We start from the raw sequence: 24208 nt of genomic DNA, 5'->3' as shown, positions 1-24208 counted from the left end.
AAAAAGCCCCGTTGTATCACTCTTGCGTTCCAGGCTGATGAACTGTGATGCAATGATGGACTGTGTCATGCCCAAGTGAAGAGAGATCACTCCTCAGTGAAATACATCCATTTCTGGAGAGGAAACATGAAATTCAAGTTGCATTAAGTGCTGCAGAAGGTGTTTTTGGCAAATAAATGAGAATGCTACATCAGATTGAGGCTAATTATATTAGAACTGTCTCAGCAATTAAATATGGCTCAAACGGATACAAAAAAAGTTATGTGAACTTTATTTATATTAACTGGTGGGGGTCTTTTTTATTTAAAGCAATATATAGCAGTTCAGGACTGATTCTTCCTTTCAAGTCCAGGAGGATGTGATACTGTTTATCTTGTAAAAACAGCTGCTGCCTTTGTGCTTGTATTGAGGAAACAGATAACTTTAATGATTCACGCCTCTTAACATTTATATACAAGAGCTGTATCAAGCTCCCCGGAGGTGCTGCACTCACTCACGTATTGGGCTGAAGTCCAATATGGTATGCAAGAGCGTGTATGATAAATACTGAAGATTCTGTTAAGTCCAAAATTATTCTTCCTGCTGTGGGGATGAAGTCGGAAGGGAAAAAGCTTTCCCATTATGCCACAAAAGCGCAGAATCACTTTTGGCTGCAGCCCTAGACATTCTCTTTCATAGGAGAGGTACAGTGCAGGATTAAATGAGGTCACGCTTTCATCTCCCTCAGACCTATGTCATTTTGGTGTGCAAAGAACCGATAAGAATGCAGTTCTGTATCAAAAGTGTGTAATGGGGAAGAGAAGGGAAGACTGGAATGAGGGAGAGGCAGGAGGAGAGTTTAGGACCCTTACCATCTCCCTCATGAGGGGAGTTCACAGGAGTTCACAGTAGGCAGTCTTCTGAGAAGAGATCTGCTTCAGGGTACTCTTGCAATTGTCCTTATAGCAGTAGATTATTGGAGGTGCAAAGGCTGAGAATTTGAGTAGCTCAAATGCAAACCTGTCTCTTAGTTTGATTTTCTATTGCTTACATTAATCTTCCAGCTACATTTTATGAATGAAGCTAGTCGCCTCCCACTTGTTGCTTCTACACAGGACAGGAAGGCAAATGTATTACTTTTCAAGACGGGATGGCAGAAGTCCAAACATATCTAACAGAGGAAGGAAGCAATCTTATCAGCCTTTCTGGCCCATTGATAAAACCATAGAAGGAAATCATTCAGCTTGAAATGAGAAAAAGGAAGTCTTAGATAAAATGTAGAAGTTGCCTGGGGAGTTTTCATATCACGTCAATGAAAAAGTCACATACAATTAATGAAGCATTCCAGTCTGTATGAAGTGCTTTATTTGTGATATCAAAGCAGAACTATTCACAGTTTTTGACAAGCTTCTCTACAGTGGATCAGTTGACATTTTTCTGGCCTGTCTACTTGGTCATGTACCTTTTATCTAAGCTCTTCTTTATGGAAAAAACCCGCAGCAGCCATCCTGAAATGTGGTTTATTGCTCCATTCATGTCATAGAATCTAATTTTTAGTCACTATTACACATGGAGTATTTTGGCATCCTGGTCTTATTTTTAATTAAAAAAACAAGTTACTTGTATTCAAAGCAAATAATAAACATGGTTACTTGGGGGTTTGTACCTAAGCTGCTATCTCTATTGGCAGCGTGTCATGCCATCTAAAAATACTAGACCAAGCTAGCACTAGCTAGCACAAGCTAATCTCTGCAGTGTACCTTATTGCACAAAATAGACATATCCAGTGCCTTGTATTTTTTCTAGCAAAGTAATGTATCACAGTGTGATTGCTGTGATAATGGAAAACAAACAATCTCAATTTAATTAGTTAGGTTTAGCACTGTTGGGATTATTACGGTAGCTCGAAGTTGGGGGAAAAAGGGACTCTGACATTGTTTCTTTAGGTCTATAGTCGGCAATAATTTGAGGTACAGGAAGTTAATTTCAGACTAAAGCTTGAGATAAAGAACAAAATACACATTCAGTCGAAACCAAAACATCATGGTATTTCAATCATATGGGTAGTTAGGATTATAGCATGGATTGTTTGATAAACAGATGTTACTCTTTAGATCCAAAGATCCTGGTTAATGCTGAATACCTGTATTTTCCTGCTAAATTAATTATAATTAAGGGTGTCCAGCATTTAGACTTATTTTACAATAGTGGTATAAGAATAAAATTAATCTAAAATAAAACAATGCTTGACAAAGGCAGGACTTTCAATATATATGGGTTGTATTTTTTAAATGAAATTCTTATGTTTAAACTTAGGTAAGAAACTTGAACATTTGAGCAAGTCCTTGTGGATGCAGTATGTTCCTTTATGACTGCTGAGATGAACAAGCAATTTGAGTACGCAGATAATGCTGAATTATGTAAATTGTGAGTCTATGCATGCTTAAAATACACAGAAGGCAATAATCAACAACACTGTACTCAATTTAGTGTATCTTGAGCGTAAAACACGTGTTTATTGTCTTTCTGTGAAAGCCAGAAGCATATTCTTGCCAAACTCTCTCTCTTGCAAACTTTGTCATCTATCAAACATTGCTTTGTTATTCCAGAAGATCTGGTATTTTAAATTTTATTTGAGTGTATTTTATCTCATCATTCTATTTTCAGTCTTATAATAGGTGACAACTGTAGTTACCATTATGGGCAGTAAGTTTGAAGCATAATTTCTTTTTAGGAATTTAAATGTTTTTCTCTGAAGAAATGAGCAGATTGTCTACATGGATCTAGTAGTAAGTATATGGGATAGTGAACTGTATGAGACTCTCTCCCTCCTGGAATTAATACTGTGATGGGCACCTAAAAAATTTCCCCAGACAGCAGAAAATGTGCTGCTTTCCTGCTTAGGGTTTTTCTGTTCTAATCAGGCTAAACCAGAATTCTGGCTGTTCTACCTCCTTTATTGTTTACTCATTTTAAAGCTTCTTGTTTTGTTATCATGGACCCACTATGTGGTTGTCAAGCCTGATTTATCACAGCCCTGTTCACCATGACCTTTAAAGTACAGCATGTTACTGCAGCAAAGTCAGTTTTCCAGTAACAGAGAAATGAATCAGTTGACATAGCCATGGCCTTTTACAACTTGCAGAATTTATGGGGTCATAGGCTCTCTTTGTACAGTTAGGCTGTAGGTCAGTAACACGTGAGCTAAATCAAATCTCAAAATGTCTCTCTCCTATCCTGCTCCTACCTGTTACAGCATGAAGGACACTTTATATACAGCAGAGGTAGAAGTATATTGTTGAGCATCCACCAAAACAAAACTAAAACCGTAAGTTCTTACAGAATCAGCAGAACAGTTGTTTTCCATCTGTCAAAATGTGATAGTCCTGGTTGCTGGTCATTTTTCAGGCAAAAGAGGTAGAAACCAAAATATTCAATCATTCCCTGCAATCCCAGTGAAGGCAAAACAAGCTCTAGCAGAATGACAGATGCCACAGACCTTGGTCCAGTCAAGTGCTTTCTTCTGCTCATAACAAGCTGCTACGAAGTATTTATAACTTTTTTTTTGCAAATACCCAGACTGCCTCCCACTTCTGGTTGTCTGTAATTTAGGGCAGGACTCCAAAATAGAACAGGGACACATCTGGGTAATCTCCAAACAAGCTCAAATACATAATAGATGGTGTAGAAAAGATCTTTAAATTGTTTATAGGTGTAACATTTTGTCGTATACATACATATATATATGTATATGTATGTCCGGATTATTCAGCTTAAATGCTGAACAAGCTATGTCTTTAAAAAGAAGGGATTTTTCAAAGTACTTTTTTTTAAACCAAAACACAACACAAATTACATGGTGAATTTCTGATGATATAACTTACCCTAGACTGAAAAAAAGGGATGAACTATATAACATGGAATTCCTGGTCACACTAGTTCAGTTCACAGGAGCACCTAGTTGTGTTCCAAGTATGTTTCCATGTTTTCATAATAGAGAGTGATAAACAAATGGTGTAGAGAGTGATAAACAAATGGTGTAGAGAGAAAGACTTCTATATTAGTGCAGTTGCCTGAAACCCTTAGAAATGGGTGGGTTGGAAGCTAATAAAATACAGTTGCTTTCTGTGTTTTATTTAGATTCTGGGTCATTCCTTAAAATGAGATTACTTGTTTCACTTGTAACTAATACTGATGTATATCTGGAGTCATTTCATTGACAGGTACCCAGGGAGAGGTTAGAAGAGACCCATTCTATGCATAGCGAAATCAACATAGCATCTCTTTATCTCCTGGGAATACTTAGCCTCCAGAATGCTTATCCAAAAGTGTAGCAGCCCCTCATTTGAGTTTCTTTAATTCCTCGGTGCACAGCCTGTTCCAGCTGTGATGTTTTTTCAGGCTCAATACAAAAAGGTAATTCGGACAGGTGTAGCACAGGTTTTAGTCTTCAATTAGGTCAAATTACAATTAAATCTGACAGTAAGAAATAGGTTAATTGCTTTAGACCCAATTTAACAAGACTTAGCCCCTGTATAAAACCACTTCTCATAGAAAAAAATTGCATTTTTTTATCTAGGTGAAGGAGGAGGGAAACCTGCCTTTATTTTTAATATCACAATAAGAAAACTTTTATTTTTAATCTTTATAAGGAGACATTCAAATATTCAGGTATTAAATAGTCAGTATAAATCCTCGGTCAAAGCTGACAACGTATCATCTTTTACAGCTAACAGAAGTCTTCTTTCTGAACTGTTCTTAGGAGCAGCCCAGGTGACTTATGGAAGAGACAGCAGTCTTTTGCTCTCTTTCAAAGATAGTGCAACTTTGAAAAAATGCATTTCTTCCACATTTTACTTGAGCTCACACAGTCTCACTAATGTTCCAGTCATGAGTAGAACTAAGGATTGCCCTGCTGTCTGCTTCTCGGCATGTTTTGTCTGATTGGGGAATGAGAAGAAGGATTATAACAGGTAGTTCTTGCTCTCCCAAGGATGTGGCTAAGCCAGTGTAGGTCTTATTGTACCAGAGGGTTACTCCACAATAGTTTGTGCTTTGGGCAATATGATTTTCATTTGGACTTTGACTCTTGGTAATCAAGTATGACCAATAACATGCCCCAAATTCAATCTTTCATATAAACCCTGAAGTGAATTTAACTGTAAAAAAAAAAACAACCCCAAAACCCACATCTTCATAATCCTGATAATTTACTGTTGGACTTCATCTTACTGTTAACTGTCTCAGTTGTTTATAAAGCCTGCTTGACTTGTTGGTTTTATTTGAGAGGAACCTATGCAGTCTTCATATGTTGCTAACTGAAATAAAAAGAATAGGAAAAATGCAAACATTTAATATATCTTCTTGTGGACTTGCACATAAGAAGTTTTATAATAGGTGTTTCCCAATTTATTGCTTCCCTACAGTCAGTACTGGAACAGCTCTGCCAAAACATTGATGGGACATATGTTATAAAGTATTTGCAGCTTCAAGAGCTAAAGGGTCATGTTCTTCTGGCTGGTTATATATCTGTTACACAGGAGAATGTGGGTCTCTTCTATGAGAAAGCAAAAGCTTTGTTTGCTATCCAAGACTATATCTAGGTACCAGAAAACATTTGTAATAACATATAAGATTAAGACCATATAAAGAAGGAAGAAGAATGAGAAAAGGTTGATGGGGGAAAGAAAAGGGTAGTTTGGTTCCTCTGGCATGGAATTACATGTCTGGACTTTATCTAGCAAGCAGGTTTGACATTTATACTATGCTTGTCTCAGTGTGGCATCAGAGATCTGGATTTCTGTCTGTGTGACTATAGAAAGTCACTTCGCCCCTCTGTGCCTCCATTTCCACCATAACCTCTTATTTGTCTTCATTTAGAATTTGAGTTCTGTGGGGTTGGAAACTGGTCATTTGTACAACCCCTGAGGCATAAATCTCAGATGCAGCCTCTGCATATTGCTGAAATACAAACATTACTATTTCTGTTGTGACTCTAAAGAAGCCATTTGATCTCTTTGTCTTTATTTTGTCAACTTTAAAATGGGGCAGTAACTCACAAGTGGGTTATGAGGATTAACTACTTAATGCTAATGAAATATTTTTAGTTCCTCAGAAACCTTTTAAGGACAGCAAAATATTGTTGAGGAAATGAAAAATGCATTCCATCTGTTTTTCATTAATTCACATATGCTATATGATTGACTTTAAAAAAGGCACTTTTTGATCGATCACATAGAATAGTCCATCTCATGGCAGAAGTTTGTTAACTGCTATAGCTGGCTTTTTACAGCTTTTTGCAAGGGAAGTGGAAGGAGGAAGGAACTGCATGTAAGTTTGCTTCAAGAATAGCAGGAATTTTAATGATTTCCTGTGTCGAGTCTGAGAGTCCTCCTCTACCATTCAGAAGTGACACTGTGTAAACAACAGCAAAGCAACCTCAAAAGAGTAGTGAGCTCTCCAAGAATTGAAACCAAACTAGTGTGTGACTTTTTTCAAAGTATACTGGAGAAGCATACCAGAAGCCTGTTAAAATTTCAATTAAGAAAACGAGACAGCAGTTCGTATCAAAATCTGACTCATTTTAGCAATGCGAGGTATTGAGAGCTGGGCTAGGAGTCTAGTGGTAATACCACCACAAATACACAAGGAGCCTTTCAGTCTTTTGTTCTCCCAAGTAACCAAAAATTAGGGAACCTTTCTGTATACGGTGTAAGGAACACAGAGAATTTCAGCACAGGAAATTATATGGAGAGGCCAATATGAAAATATGAGGTCCGAAAAGCCCGTTTTTCCCAGTAACCCGTGAAATAAAAAGTGAGAGAATAAAAAAAGGAGAACCTGCAAGCCTTTAACACAGATGGAGGAAAAAAATGCTTTTTTCCAAAACATGTTTCCTAGGGAATGGTAATAAGTTCTAAGTGTGGATTAGCTTCCTCAGAGATGTTGGTGAATGGCTAGGTGACTTAGTTGATAGTGAGAGTGTAGAAGTAAGAAAACCGCTAGATAGTTTTTAATATTAAAAATTTTAATTTTCATAGTTTTACAAGATTTAAGGTCTGGCTGGAAAGATACTATTTTTGTTACAGAAATTACTTAGCAAGTCATATGGCTCTGTTGACTTCAGGTATGTATATATTAGAAACAATAGCTTTTCAGTGATAGAATGCTCCATAAAGGCTTTTTAAGTCAGAAGTATTCCATATTTGTTTCCAATTTGCATGGCAACAGGAAACTATCACGATATATTTATATTTGCACGTGAATGCATATGTGTGCATACAGGGAATTTAGAAATACAGTAAACCTGGAGGGATGCTGAATATCTTCAGACTGAAGGAGAGAGACAGGCTGCCTGATAACCGAAGAAAGAGTTCATTTTATTCTGTGCAGGCAGGCAGGAAAGGGAGTGCAGCATAAGCAAGACATTTCATTTGTGGTTGAATCCACAGATGAGCTATTGTAGAAAGTATTCTCCAAAACATGCTTACATGAGAGATGGGGCACGTGGTACTGATTAGATTTAGTACCAGCAGGGCAGTTTTATTACACAGAAACATTACAGTTTGAATGCTGCAAACGTGTTCCAGTGTCAGAAGGCTGTCCCTTTATTGTTACGCTTGCCTTGATGGGGATTATGGAGCTCTGCAGCTTCTCAGAAAGTGCTCAGCACCTTTTAGCTTTGGCCAATGTTATAGTTGGAAAGATTCAAAGCTAGGGACAGTGTTTTCTTTTAATAGTCAAACATGCTGGAAAACAAAGGAGAAAGCATGCTTCACATTCCACTGAAGTCAGTGGTTTCTGTCTCTTTTTGCACTTTAGATCACTTCCAGTCCCCTTTGGCAGGAAAGGAAGAGCCCGTGTTTGGGTCTGCATTGTCTGCTTTCATACGTGGGTACTGAGCTCACACCTACCAGCTGGGGAGTGATGCACCCCTTCTGTTACCCTGCTGTTTCTGATGGGTCCAGTCACTTAAATGCCTTCTTGCCTATTAGTTGATAGATTAGCAATAAGAAAAAAAGAGATTATTAAAAAAAAATGTGCAGCCTTTTTTTAATTTGGTCTTCTCCTGACATGCCACTGATTGGATTTACACTCTTTTTATCTAGATGATACCTAGAAGTTTAGTCAGTGGCACATTTAGTTGCATTTATTAAGATGCATTAGATCTGTAAAAACACAATTTTGAGAATTCATTTATCTGAAAATGTCAGTAATTAAGTATGAGCTTGGGAAACACAATGCCCAGAGGTTGTACAGTACTGCTATTCTCAGAGCATCTGAGCCTTGATATAACAACCATTCTGAAAAATGTTGAGTGCCATTCTTTGGAATTATTTTTCTGCTAGAAATAGGTATACACAGCAAATCAAAGTTATTTTAGAATTAGTTTAACCAAATTAAGAAGGTTAAGAAAATATATTAGTATGTGTTGGATTTAACACTTAGAACATTTCAGCCTTCATTTGTCTGTTTTCTGCTTTTTACTTCCTCTCTTTTTTCTAGACTATAAATCAATGGAAGGCTAAATTTCCAGGTGTAGACTTTGTTTCAATTACTGTTTTTCCAAACCAGGGAGAACAGGAACAATAATAAAAATACAATAATAAAAAACACAGAAGACTCTCCACTCAGTGTATAATTATTCCTCCAGTGTCAGTAATTCCTGGTTGTGTTCATGGTGATGAATGAACAAATCTCTAACTAATTTCACCTTTTGATATAATTCCTCTTTCAGGTTTCTCTTTATCCTTAAACTATTGCTTGGGAGAGCATTCTGCAAGACAGACAGTACCAAATCAGCATTTCATATATAACATTTTAGTTGTTTTCTAATTGTTTGGGCTTACATATGGATTTAATTTCTTCATCTTAACAAAAAAGTCAGGGTAACATGAACACATATGATTTAGCAAATATGCAAGATTGTATTATAAAAAAACACAACTACTGTGCTTGCTAGAAGGAAGTGCCAGGGGCCCTCACAACATGAATTGTTAATTACTTTCCTCTTCAGCTGCCATAAAGAACTCATTTAATGACGAATTATTTCCCTAAACAATGAGTAGCACTGGTTCCTCTTTGGCCTATGTGCTTATTTATTAAGAATTACAACTTCCTTAATTGATACGTAGATTCAAAGGAACAGGAAATCCAACAGTGAAGCTATTTTTGAATCAGTTGTGGTCAAGGAAAACATCAAAAATATTCTTTAATGATGAAAACACGATTTAGTTTTCAGGCTCAAAATCTAAAAAGCAGCAATATGAAACTTTTCCAATAGTCCTCACATTTTATTTTACCCTTAGGCTGAGAACATAAGAAACGTCAGCTTAAAGTTCTAAATGTTGCTCCTTTAAGTTCTAGAAGTTGCTGCTTAAAGTTCTAAATGCTTTATAACAGGAGAGTCGAGTTAGAGCTCTTCTTCCACTTGAATGAAAGCGCTGCCTGAACAGCATGATAGTATGCAAAAGTACTTGTGTTTGTGAGTGAGGAGAAATTTGAAAAGATGTTATTTGGGAGAGGTGGAGCGAAGATGGCTTTATAGGAAGCGTTTCAAAAGATAAAATATAGTAGATATATTTGGGGAAAGCACAGAAACAGAAGTCTAAGAAGTTAAACACACAGAAAAATAAAGTAGAAGAGAAAAAAAAAGAAAACAAAATAAGAGGACTTTTTAAATAGTTGCATTAAAATATTTGCTGTCAAAGTGTGCACCTGGAATGTCTAAAGAAGAGCACATCCTGACAGTGTAACAGTGTAACAATTTAAGTCATTGAAGGTTTGGAGATGCAAAGCTGATGTAAACTTAATGGGTCTGTCCACATTGTTCAGACATAGTTGTGTTCCACAAAAGCCAATGGCAATTGAAAGTTCTCAGTATTTTACAAAATCAAACCTTGAAAAGTCCAAGTGAAATAATGCATGCTGGGGCAAAAAAAACCCCAAAACACAACCTTCCCCCCCCCCGAAAACCCCGAGTGTTGATAGTAAAAAGGTAGTGAGACACAGTACTGTGATAAAAAGTGATGTGATACTGCCTCCTGAGCACAGCTGAAGGCAGCTGGAAGATGGTGGGAGGGCTTTCTCAAGGCTGACTGTAGAGAGGGAGAGCAAATGCCATGAAAGGCCTGTGAGACAAAATATCTGCAATGTGAAAAGCTGAGCAAAGCCTGACACGTAGCTCAGTGCCCCACAGATAAGGTGAATAAAATACATACTTAATGAATGTTAAGTTTTGTAACAACTGGGCAAGCTGGGGTCAGATAACAGACAGCGGATTTCATAGGATGGCCTTAGACTCAACAGGCTTCTGCAGAAATCAGTGGCAACATTATTAATAGCATGACATCACACGATGAACTTCAGTAATGACCCTGCTTGAGCTGCTCCTTGTTTGGTAATGCTTCTGGGGTTTATCAGGGGTGACCCTTGCCGTGATCATTTACAACCCCAAGCAGCACGAATTGACAGGAACTGATAAATGCTAGTTACTGGTTTTAGCAGAACTTCTCTATGTTATACTGGCGAATGTGCATTCGCTTACCATGCAGAAAAGTTTATTAAAGGGCAAAATAACAAACCATGTGATCATCAGCATCATCATTTCATACTAGCCGTGGCTCTGGCCACACCTCTGTTTTCCCCGGTCGCACTAATTTTCTGGGTGTTGCTCTTGGGAAGTACAAAGACTGAATGCTTTGCTCACACAACAACAGAGTGCTCAGGACACTGTTACTATTTTGATTTTTATTGCACTACTTTTATAAGTACATTCGGTAACTTCGGATGTATTTTCTCACAGAATGTACAGCACAATCTGGGCCTGGTTTTCATGAGCCTTCGTTGCTAGTAGGCAATATCATATGGTAGATTCATCTGACGTTGTTATATTTTCCTATACTAACCTTTTTGGGGAGGAAAAAATAAATAACTGTTTGACACACACACAAGGAATGTTGGTCTGTAACCCAGGTCAATGTAAGCCTACAAAATTCTTCTTGGTTTTATTGCTGGCATCGTCATTAACAGCGTTCTGTGCCGGTTATCTGGTCAGATGAATTCTTTTTCTGCTATTTCAAGACATTCCAGTACATTAAGCTTAAAGTTGTCATTGATGTGTATGCAGTTTATAAAATAATGTTACCATTACCTCACCATTTCACTTTGCAATAAGATATCCTCCCTCTCAGCATTCTGCCCTGCAGTATGACAATGTCTTGTACTCCTCCCAGTGATTTTCCCGCAGTAAGATCTGTGACTGTGGTTTTCATAATAATTGAATTACTATGCTGAAACAGTTGTTGCCGATTTCTTCACATTTCTGCTGAGGCTTAGTCTGAAAGGTTATTTGGTGTTAGGGGCTGTCTGACGTAGAGCAGCTGAATCTGTACACAGTAGTTGCTATCTACTTCATTTCAAAAGCACCCTAAAAAACCATTGCTCTCTTTGCAGCCTGGGCCTCTATAGCAAAATTTTGTCCCATACTGGTGATCCCAGGAGCCAGACTCTGTTCTAGAAATACTGCCAAGGGCTGGAGTGTAGGAGCTTCCTCTTGCTGATGTTGACAACACCAAGATCATGTTGTTTGTTGCGGCTCCTCCCCCTGTTCCTACTTTCTTGCTTTCCATGTATTCCAACAGTGGAAGCTCTTAACACATCCCCAGTCATCAATGTGCCCAGGCATGGATGATCTTTTTTACCTTCCTTAATTCTGATATTGCAGTCATCACTGAAGCCAGGAGCGTGGTCGGGCATGGGTGTACTACAACATCACCTTACCAACCTGCTGTCCTCAATTCCAGAGATTAAGAGCTCAAGCACAATCTCTCCTCTGCCAGCTGGAGAGAGCAACCATTTAATAGTTTTCTTCCTTCTGAAGATTATCGGGTTTATTGTCATGTGGACACATCTGACACGGTGGATCTTTGGAACAACATTTTCATTTTGAACATGGCAGTGCTGCGTGTTATGATCAAACCCAACAACAGCCAGCAGGCAGCCATCGCCTGCTGAGAGTCCGTACAGCTAAAAACCCTTGTCTGTCTCCTAACACTTTGTAACCAAGTGGTTTGGCTCCTAGGATGTACCTTTGGGGAACTGTGGCTGGGGTACTGGCAAAGACATGTTGAAAAGAAGGAAGAAATGTAAATGAAATGGAGAAATACATGTGAATGAAGGAGGGGGGTGAAGTGCTGAAAAGAAGAGAGGGGGTTAAGTCATGAAATTTCCATGAGAAGGCAGGCTGAGGACAAGGCACAAAAAGAACACCAAAGCTAAAGAAGAAAGTGAAAAGAATCAACAAAGAGATGTAAAAGCCAGTTGTGACAAACAGACTATCCAGACAAGTAAAGAACAGGCAGAAGCAGATTACATTTCATTTTTTGTACTGCACTGCTGAGAGGTCTTTGCAAAGTGGAGAAGCTTGTGTGCATACATGGTGTGCTGGGTAACTGCTGGGAGGATTCCCTCTTGGAGCAGTGTGAAAAGGCTGTACCTCCTTTTTGGTATCACTTTCATCTGGAAAGAAATCTGTTTCCATTCCAAAAGTGCCTCAAGAATTAAAATACCATGAGGTAAGTCGAAACAATTGTGAGATGAGAGACAAATACCTGGGCAAGTTCCTTTGCAAATCACTGGTGAAGACACAGAAAGCAGGCTGGTCTTCATCATTAGTGTTGCCATCTTCCTTCCAAGTTTATCATGAAACTTATTGTACAGAGGCTACTAACTTTAATCCCCATTAGGGAATAAATAAAAAATAGACTGTAGTCTAGGAGCTAGATTCCCAACTCAGTGAGTAATTACTTTGATTTCAGCATTTACAGCAATGTAACTGCTCAGAGTGTTTTCTCTCTTCCTGTGTCCAAATTATTTTTTCTATGTAAGCTTCCATGTTTGGACTTATAAATACAAAGGCATATTTTATTAAGGGATGCAAATTAAAATTTTCTTCTGTTACACATGCCTGCTTTCAAGGCACTCGCACCCTCTCATGTGAAGCAGCCACGTTGCCTTAGTTTTCAGGGACTGGATGTGCAAATATGAGACAGGTGTCGGTGTATTTGGAATAGCTGCCAGTGTTGTGACAAGTAAACCTGTGCGATTTCAGGGCCCCTGCAATAACAGGTGTCACACGTTGCAGAGAGGTCATGCCAGCTTGAGGATGCAGATACAGGCTTAATTTCAAAACATGGCAAATTTATTATTATTCAAGGGTTTATGTTATTTTGCAGCACCTTTTTGCAGCTAGAATTTTCCCAAAATAGCCTATCCTTCTGTCCATGACTTTAGTCTAAGACACATTAAAAAAGTAGTATATAGACTTGGGATTACGTGTTGAAAACTTAACTACAATTATTTATTTTGAAGTATCATCACCACATCACCACGAGTAATCCACGTGGTTTTTTACCAGACTAGTGAATTGTTTTTAATAAAATAGGTGGAGGGAGGGAGGCGGTCAGAAGAATCTATTGCTCATGTAATTCCTTTTCAGAGCTTGACAGTTATGTCTACATCCTAGAACATTATGCAGGAAGATAGAACTGTTGTTCATGTTAATAAATTACATTTTATCTACAAAATTCCATTCTCAAAGTAGTAGACATTACATGCACCTACCCTAAGCCTAAAATCATTAATCATTTAATTTGTTTTAAATTGTCCATTAAAACATCCACACTGGTACACCAGTGTAACTCAGTTGACTTTGGGTCTATCACTGCAAAATTCACAGAAATTTATCTGGAAGCTAATATAGTCCATGTCAGACTTTTTTTTAAGCTTATTGCCATTTTATACAAGCATCTAATTGCTGTAAAGAATCCCAACAAGCTGCTATAAGAAAACAATTTAAAGTAGCCTGAGAGAATCGACAAAACTTTGCTCTTTCTAGCATCTTATCCTCTAAACCTTCTTCCATGTAAACCAGCATGTTATCATTATAGTTAAGTCTTCACTGGGATATAAGTGAAGATAAAATTTCTCATTGCCTGCTTTAAGATGCTGAATATTTCTGACCTGTATATGTACGGTCTCAGAAGTCAGACAGATTTGTAAAGCAATTGACACTGAGATTTTTCACGGGTGAGATTTTTCACAGATGGTACCTACATGCAGGTGGATGGCTGCACGAGACATCTGTAGTCAGAGGAGACTCTGATATTACAAAAATGGAATTGAGGAAGCCCCATGCATTTTACTTCACAGACCCCTTGCAGTCCCCTGACCCTACTGGCCGAATTAGAATTGCCTTAGAATTTCTAGTTCAGAGTTTGTTTACAGCACTGGCTGCTTCTTTTTTCTTGATAGCTTTTCAAGGTTGTAAAGATCTGTCTAAAAATAAAAATTAGAACATGTCCCTTGTGCACATTTCTGTCTCCTTCCTCAAATGAGACCAACCAGAAAGCAACTGACACTAATACTCACGGTCTTGGTTAATATAGAACATTGCTGAATACACCAGGGCACCAGTGAGTGCTGCTCCCAGTGCACAATGGCCGTGACTCATTCTGGCAAAAGACTAGCGTTGTAACCTGAGTTAAGTTGCTAGGAAGAGGTGTTCTTTTTGCAGAAGGAGATAGAAGTACGTATTCAATGCATATAGAAGCCTTCACAGATCAATGACAAAATTTCCTTGGTTCACAACAGTCTTTAATGTCCAGAGCATCTGCTGTAAATACTGCCAAAATTCCCCTTGTGTATTAATCTATCAGGCTATTCCATGTTCCAGAGCCCACTTTAATTTTTATCATCATTGTGAATTTAAGCGTATTTTGTTCTTTTTTGGCAGCTGAGTGTGCTAAGATGCATAAATGGCCTTAGGTTGCGCCAGGAGAGGTTTAAGACGGGTATTAGGAAAAAAATCTTCACAGAGAGGGCTGTCAAGCATTGGAACAGGCTGCCCAGGGAAGTGGTGAAATCACCATCCCTGGAGGTATTTAAAAGACATGTACATGTGGTGCTGAGGGTCACGGTTTAGTGGTGGTTTTGGCAGTGTTAGGTTGATGGTCGGACTCGATGATCTTAAAGGTCCCTTCCAACCTACATGATTCTATGGTTCTATAACATTACTGTCATTTTACCTTCTTGTTTTTCTGCTTGAAGTTGAAAAAGAACTTGGAAGCATTTGTTCTGATTCTGTACTTAAGTGTCACATAATCGTATTCCAAATATCTGTGAATATAAAAATAATTCACTTTTTCATTATTTTCATATACTTTTCCTTTAATTGTATTTGTGAGACACTCAAAGGTACTGTCTGTGTACAGTACAATAAAGAATCTACTTTGAAGATCCTTTATTACAATGTGATTTCCAAATTTCAGTAATGCTGTTTTATTTCGTTTGCATGTCTAGGATGTTAGACAGAGACCTAATATACTAAAAAGCTGTAGCTCTGTGTGGGATGTGTGTAGCCTCTTTTAGGTAGCTTAAGAAAACATTTTGATATTCAGGAACATTCCCCCATAATGTTCTTGAAAATGTCTAACCTTTTGTACAATCTGCTGAATTCCAAAAAGAAAAAATATTCTACAATATTGCCAGACCTTTACACAAATATTCGTTGTCCCGCTCCTTTTGCTCCTTCTATCTCCAGAATGGATGTTTTAATAATGAACGGCAATCTTCACTAAAGACACAAGTATCATTTCTTTGTCCTTCTAGAGGAGTCCATCTGTTTGATTTTTTGCAGGTTCTTATCATCATTTCATCAAAAATCTACCAGATTGCAGCAGACGCCCCAGTCGGAGTCTGTGAGATTTCTGGTTCCTTTGCTCTCCCAGTAATATAGCGCTGTGCTTGGAATTAAAAGATTTATACTACCCTGAATTACTATTACTAGTTTTGCAGAGGTACGCAGTTGGTGCTGAGAAGCCTGAGTACTTGGCTAAGCTGGTGGGTTGCCAGCGGTAAATGTAGTTTGTAAGAACAAGCTTTTCTGACTTTTATCAGTGTCACATCTCTGTCTGAAAGGTTTTACAATCTTGGCAAAATAAGAAGGCTTTCAGGTACCCATCTAAAGTGAATAAAAGTGCTCTAAATTTTCGTAGTTTTGGGACAAGACATTCTGACACCTACTATCCGGGATCGTGTTTCATCAGTGTTTTGGTGTGATCAGTACATTAAAAATGAGTACCCTGACAACTGAAAGCCACATGTCTGTCCACAAATAAATATGCACGTCTGCCTATGATCGTGAACATTTACAAATACATCTTCCGGTTTTTCATTCCTTACTCTTCAAAACCAAAGTTCCTCCATTGGTAGAAAGTAAATAGATTGCACCAAATTTTGTCCTTTAGACTTTACTCTGACCTGTGATGTCTAAATATTACCCTGGTGTTTGACCTCAGTCACAAACCATATACCGCTTGGTAGTCTAAGAATGTTTAGCCCGTGTCTGACCTCATAAATCATTACTGGAGTGTGGAAATACGCAACGCTGCCATCTCTAGTGCGTGGTGGGGAGAGGACTGCGACAGGGTGTTGCTCCGGTGCCACCTCTCGGTGAGAGGAGGAACCATGATGTCAATGAAAAAACAACTGGGTTTTCTTTGTCTTTCTTTGTCTCTGTCTTTGCTATATTCAGTGAATTTAAAGATCGGGATCATTCAACCTAAGTTCAGTAAAAGACTTACCCTTCTTAAACTGGATGATGGAGACACGGGTATCTGCTCTTTATTTTTGATCATGTTCCTTTACACCACAGATTCCCCTTTAAAAATCCTTGAGCATGTTGTTTAATTGGATCCCATTTTTGGAGGAATAACATTTTGAGAGACTTATTATGATAAGTCCGCATTGTTGAGCCAAAAAGGATCATTTAAAAAATTGTCTATATAGTATTCTGTAATCTTTAGTTTAGTCCAAAAAAGCAGGCAAATCTGTTATGAGGCATGAGCAAGCCATGGATGCGTACAGCTGAGAGGAAAGAGGGTGATTTTCAAGGACAGGGCTATTCTGGTTGTGTAGCGTACACTCTCTGCCCTAGAGTTTCATAAAACACACACGCTCCTGATCGTGCATGCTGGTAGTGGAAAGGTTTTTTGAAGAGAGTTTTTGTGTCTGTTGATTTGTTGTATGTTGTGAGCAGTTTAAATTAACATGCTGAGTATTTTCATTCATGCCATATTCTTTTGTGCTACAAACACTACATACAAAGAAGTAATTAGGTGGATAATGGTCTGGCAGGTACTATCTCTGCTAACTAGATTTCCTGTCCATTATGTGCTTTACTGATTCTATTATTACCCATTGGGATATACTTTACAAGCATTTTTTTCAGGATGCATTTTGATATACTTTTTTCATTACCTTCACTGCTGGTGCTTATCTCTTACAGTTCATGAAACATCTATTTTGATGGGTACACTTCTGTTCTCTCACTTCTTCAGAGATATTACCTGACTGTCTTCAGTTTCCACATTTTCTTCTTACGCACATCTGTATGGTGATTTCATCAACTCTCATCTTCAAAGCTTGTCTGTGCTTGAAAGTTTTTCAGGTCTACCTCTCCATTTCTAAGCATTCTCCTATCACACAATGTTGCTTCATTTCCTGTTGAATATCTTCTTCGCAGGAAATAACACCACAGTCCTCCCTGTTGCTCAATCCTGTAATAACGTGCTGGTTCATTCGTCTAGTATTGAAATTCCACTGCTTCATGCAAAACATTTCCTGATGACATTTCTAATAAACATATTTCTTCTTTCCCCACAGCTATGACTCTGTAAGGTCACTCCTCAGCCCTGACTGTTGTATCACTCCTCAGCCCTGACTGTTGTAACATCTTCCATGCTTTCCATGATCTGGAATTTCCCTCTCCCTTCTCCCCCATGGTTTGTACAAAATGTATTTGTTAGTCTCATGTTCTTAGCCTGGCTATCTGACCAGATCCTTCCAGCTTCCCTGCCACATCATTTGATGAGCTAAACATTACTTTCCACGTCTCCTTACTTAGGTGTCCTTAGCTCACAGTGAGCCACCTTCAACTTGACCTTTTTGGAGATGCTACAGGCCCTGTAATTTTGACTAGAGTTGAACAGCTGCACAAAATCCCATTCGGGAGCTCTGCACATTATGTAAAAAAAGTGCTCAAAACCTAAGGACAGGAACAAAATGTAACATTTTCCAGTATTTCAAACCCTGTAGAGAATCACTGATGACAAATTTAACAAGCAATTGTTTGTGTCAGACAATATGACAACTATCGAGCAAACAGCTGTTGCTCCAGATGGAATAGGTAAGACAGCTGGTGGGTCCAGGTGCATCGCTCTGGAATAAATCAACAGAGCATTGGCATGTTGGTTTATTCTTGACTGTTTTAATGGCCCTTCTACCAGTTTCTTGGATGCTCTGCTCTCAATCGTTAAGAAACTATTTTTTGTGCAATGGTGCATTAATGTGTTGAAATTTAAATAACAGCGAGAGGATTTACAATGATTATTAATAGATAAGAATTAATGGACACAGCCTGTTATAGTTCTATGAGCATATTCACCTTGATTTTTAAAAACATGATTGCAGGAGATACTCGCTTTTCCTGTACTTCGTTTTTTAGGTATTCTTAAGTTGTCCAGAAGCAGAGAGAGCAATTTACCTATAGATCACTTATCTGTATCTTCATTTTCCTGATTGGGACACTGTGCCAGGTGCAACAATGACTGAACCTTTATTGAGGAAATTGTCTACTTCCTGAGAACTGGACTAGGATCAATAATAAATGCCACATAGGTCCCTGAATAAGTTGGATGGATTTGACTGGAGGTTTAAATGTGTAAGGTTCTACAGCCTATTACCAGTACCGTGAATTATCGTATTATCTGATCAGTCTTAGGTGCTAAAAGAAAAGCATGTCTCTCAGAGAATCCCTGCAAAATAATCTTGAAATACAAATCCAAAGGTCATCTAGGAAATCCCTCATGTTTCTGACTCAGTTGGTCTGGCCTTCTTTCTGTAGAGAATCTTTGTATCCTTAAACCTCTTCGCAAGAGAACAGCGACATGGGGAAATGGTAATCCCTTTCCTTGCTTTGATATAAACTCTGAAGGAATGCAGAAAAACAATTTATAAAATGTCTTAGGGCTGTTTTTTTTCTGAATATTTACTTTCTTGGCTGTTTGGTGATAAAATCATAGAGGTTCTTATAAATCACTCCAGCTTGTGTTCCCCCCATGCTTACTACTATGTTTTTAAAATATATTCCTCATTGTCAGACTAGTACAATCATGGCAGTTAATAATCAGATGTAGTGTTCTGTGGTGAATCAGTACTCACACTGCAGCAATGCAGAGTTTGTTATTAATAACTGTAGTGGTAATGAGAATTCATCCTACTGAGTATTTGGTAAATGCAGTAAAAGTGTTGTGGGAAGATTGAGGTGCTGTCTGTTAGAAGAGATCCATTCCAAAGGGTATAGCTTGGCTATAGAAAAAGACGTTAAGCCGCTATGTAAGTGGTTATACGCCGACTTCACTTTGGGCCTCCATAAAGAAATAGAACCTGTAAAAGATTAGAAGTAAAAGGGAAACTTGTGTCTGGGCTTGCTTTTGCCCTTCTTCTCATCTTTGGGACCAACCATCGCTGTTTTAATGGATATTCCTTAAAATGATTGGAGGGAGAGGGGCACTCACAATCAGATCTTAAATTTCACTTTTGTTCTGTCTGCGGGCTGAGAATATTTGGGGGAAAAGAGGAGTAGATGGTATCCTCCATGCAGGTCTTCACTAGCAAAGATGACAGACTTACTGTTTTGTCACTGGGGAGGACAGATGATCCTTGGTGTGACACTGACACCAGTTCGGGAATCACCATGGCTATCCCACCTCTACACTTCAACGGAAGGGTAGAGCGGGGGTTGCCTTCACAGTGCCCTACCAAGGTAAAGAATTTGCATGCAAAGAAACCCATATGTAACATATTGGGGTTATCTATTTGGAAAAAATGTTTACCTTCTCCCCACTAAGCATAGAAAGTAATTTATTAATGCACTTGGCTGCCAGAGAGAAAATTGTTAGTGCAACCAAAGAGAACTAGCCCACTGGCAAGAAGTGTGACAATGATTTTATGGAACCAAGACAATTCACTGGAAGTGTTTCTGCATGTCCTATCTCTTACTTCAGTAAATTTATTGTATAAAGGAAAACACAAATGAGAATCATCTCATTTTCTACAGTTCTTCTTCATTACTGATAACCCTTCCTGTTAAAAGGCTAGTGAATAAGAAACTTCTTATTGTTCAAGCAGACGTGTTTGTTTCTGTTTGTTTCACCGACATGTTTAATGTCTCCTTGAGTCATTTGTAGGTACAAAATAGCACACTCGCTGATGCGACGGGCTCTGAGCTGTGTCTCCTGTTGTTTTCATCTCATTATATAGGTACAAGACTAGAAGGATTAGGGGGAGGAAAACTGCTTGTGAAAAACAAACAGGAAAATTCCAAATATTCAGGTCTATTCAGATTGATATACTCAGAGGAAACCCACTGCACAGTTCCAGTTCACAGCTGTTGCAGGACCAACAATGGGGACTCGCACCTGTTTTGTGAGTTCTCACAAAATGACAGTAATTATTTTTATTTTAGAAAAGTTATAAACAATTTAATAAAAGCAATGATCTGTTGAAATTGTGACTGGGGAAATATTCTGCCCAAAATAATGGAGCTATTTTAAGTTGCAATACGAGCTATTTTAAGTTGCAATACATTTGGTGCCTAAACTGCTTGGTATTTTAACTTTGTTTCTGTCTTTGATTTGAAATTGCTCTGATGCCTATTGATTAGTTTCATCTGAAACACAATCATCTGTTACAAAATATTGATTTTTGCATCACCTTGTAGCCAAGTAGGTTAATTGAATGGTGCTTAGGGAACTTATTTCAGATGCAGTCTCTGTCTAATATTTGTCTTCAAAGAGCTGATGGAATTGTTTGACATTTAGCCACGATATCTGCTAAAACTGGAGCCTGAGCAATGAGGCTGTGTAACTGAGGTAGTGATTAAAGTTACATTTTGAAGAAACTTTGTTTATTCGTTATTAGACAAAACAAACCAAAGGCGAGATCTGGCTTCCATTAGATTTAGTGGGAGTTTTGCCATTGCTTTAACAGTTGACTACTGATACTTAAGGGAACACTCAGTACCGCTGTCCTTGCAGTTTAAGTCAGCATAGAGTACTGAACTGTCATCCAAACCCACCTGTATTAACAGTGCTGTTTTGTATTGTACATGCAAAACATGTACAGAGGTACTCAGGTCAAAATAGTTTCTTTTGCTTCCAGGTTTTAGGACAAATTCAAAACCTAGGCTGGGTTTCAGTCAACACTGAGCAGAGAGTATGCTTTTTTAGCAAGTAACAAGTGTTGCCTCATTAAAATGAGAAAACATTTCTAACACTTCACCTTCTTAAATATCAAAGGGGAAAAGAAGGAACATTTTGTTGATTGAATCCCACTGAATACTCCTAGTAGTTTTACATTTATTTGTAAAACATTCTGGAAGAGACAATAATGTGATAAAGCTTTTTTCTTTTAAATAAGCCCTTTTCTAAAAAGTACATTGTAAAATGTTGATGACAAACTGTAAAATAATGGATCATTGCTGCAAAATAACAACAGTGTCCCACCATCTGCTGATCTGTATATCTGTCAGGAACAATCAATATTATTGAAGCATTGAAAATATAATCAGAAAAAGAGGTGATAAGTGATTTCTGTTTCTCGTTTCCATGGTTTGTGGTTTTATATCTCTTGTCTAAGCGTGCCACTGACATGAGGTTGCCTTCCAACTATCTTTCTTCAAATATTTGTGAAGCAAAAGGTATATAAGTCAATGTTTTGGGGTGGTCTTGTGTTGTAAGTCACTTAATGGATTCTTGCTTTCAGTTGTCATTATTGACAACTAGTGACTATCGCACTTATTTAGGTAGTTCCAGGCATTCATACAGCCCATTTCTCTTTGGGCTTTGGCTTTGCTTTACTCTGCCCGTGCACAGGACCACAGAAATAGACTACTAGATGAGGATGAATCTGTTTCAGTGAAGATTTCTGTTCCTTCTCTAGAGACTAAAGACCTTTGTATAGAATTAATATGCTCCACTGATCTAGTTTGTTGATTTCATTAAGCTTTATATCAAAGATATATAGATGGGTCTTGTGGAATGTAAGTTAGCAAGCTATTGGGATAAGAGAAGCAAGTTGTAAAGTCCAATACAACATCTTTCCTGCATAAATTAACAAGTAACTCAATAGATAAAAATAGATGTACTGGCTTTGCCAATGAAATTTGACTCTTTTCCAATCAATGTGTCATAATCTATGTAATGAAGAAGAACAAAACAGATTCCATTTTATATCCCTGAAACAATTTAGCTGTTTATACTTGGGGGTGAGAACCTAATTAATCTGTAACTTAGAGTTCTCTTTCATCGGTACTCTTTGCTATCCACATTCCCAAAGTGAAAACAGTGAGTTTGATTTACCACGTTCCAGCGTCGTTTCCTTTACTAAATAATTCCTGATTAGTCTGATGTGAGATTAAAATTACCAGCTCAGTGTGTTCAACATTTAGGAGAGACCACCCTGGACTTCAGTGAGTTTATGTGTGCTCTCAGTGTGAGTTATTGTCTAGTGACGGAAGGGGTTTGTTTAGCAGATGTGCCAACAAGCATCAGGGTCTGCAGGGAGTTAAGGAGTGTACTTTCACTGTGTTGATGCTATCACATTAAAAATATATGGTTACTCAGGTACAAATTTAGATAAAATTAGGCTTCCAGGTGGTCAGATACACTGTCAAAATAGATTTCATGCATATGTAAGTATTGAAAATACCCTCACCTCTCTAACTAGGAGAGCTCCCATTATACAAACTTGTAGTGCTTAAAAGAACACTACAATACTGCAATAATTTCTAAACCATTTCCTCTGCCTGCTTGATGTTCACAGTTTTCACAGCTTGGCTGTAAACCTCTGCAGTCAGTTTTATTTTTCATTCACTTCTTGACTTGCTGGGTGTGCTTCCGTGGCTGCTGTAAGCTGACCTAAGTGCCTGCTGCTGCCAGAAGGGCCAGCCCTAAGCGTACACTTCCATCGCGTCCTTCTCCCAGTATAGATGAGGGAAAAGAACTGAAAATCAATCCAACAAGAGCATGATTTTCAGCCAGATCAGTTCTTTGATCAGCCTCAGCCAGTATCTACACAAATGCAGGCAGAAACGAAGTGATGGGAATGCACAAGTGAGGACAGCACAGGAGAAAAAATGGGACCACATTTTTTTGGCAGTGGGTTGCACGTATATCAAATTCAAGTGGCAGACACAAGGTATCGCTTCACAGCATGGCATGAGTTGGCATAACAGCGTGGTGGTGCTTTTCTCACCTTTTTCCCTCCCTCCCCTTCCCATCCCAGCCATAAACTCCAACTACGTACTTTTATTTGCCAACTATGGCTTGCAAGACCACTCTTTGATCCAGTTCAGCTTGCCAAGTATATAGAGGGTAAGAAAAGGTGGCATCTTCCACAGTTTTAGTTAATTAAATTAGGTCTGCAAAAGGTGATAGTCAGAACAGAGGGAGCAGGTAATACAGAGAGCAGGGAAAGTCGGAAAGAAAGGTACGCTGCTTTCACTGCTGCAGAGCTATTGTGCCAGATCAACTGATCATAGAGCCACAGTTCAGATGCTCAGACAACGATAAATATTTTACAGCATTCAGGGAATAAAAGTAAAACATTTTCAGGCAAATCTGAAGGCATGTACTCCATTAATAATGATATAGGATTTTTGTAACTCTCCCATTTATAAAAAAAAAAAACAAGTGACAGAACACTTCCAGCTGGAAGTAAATAATTCTTCACTAGAAGATGATTCCTTAAATGGTCACAGGTACATTTGGCCTGGAGAAATATTATTTAGCATTTGATTGTTGTTAAGTCATCCCACTAACCAGTTAATTGTTGTGGCCTACCTACTGATGCCCAGCATTCAAGTCTGAGCCAAATGTAAATTGAGCTCAGAATATGCTACAAGCTGACCTGAACTAACAATTTCAGACAACATATAAACCGTAATTCTAGCCCTGCAGGCCCTTCTCATCTGCGTGAACTTTGCTCAGTAGTTCTATTAAATCTATAATGTGGAGCAGTTAGTGCTCCATCTATAGCTCATCCAAAAATTATTCATAAAGATTTATTTTTAATGAAATTTGATTTTAAGCTAAATTAGACTGTACCA

General features: G+C 38.2%; 1 protein-coding gene across 4 annotated transcripts in view; it reads left to right on the top strand.

The window, feature by feature from the left end:
* Positions 1-24208, top strand: part of NXT2 (nuclear transport factor 2 like export factor 2) — a 72386-nt gene that overhangs the window by 33637 nt on the left and 14541 nt on the right. The gene's annotated exons all lie outside the window — the stretch shown is intronic.

Source organism: Rissa tridactyla, chromosome 9, assembly GCF_028500815.1.
Source record: "Rissa tridactyla isolate bRisTri1 chromosome 9, bRisTri1.patW.cur.20221130, whole genome shotgun sequence".
NCBI classification, from domain to species: Eukaryota; Metazoa; Chordata; class Aves; order Charadriiformes; family Laridae; genus Rissa; species Rissa tridactyla.
This window is presented reverse-complemented; position numbering and strand designations above follow the sequence as displayed.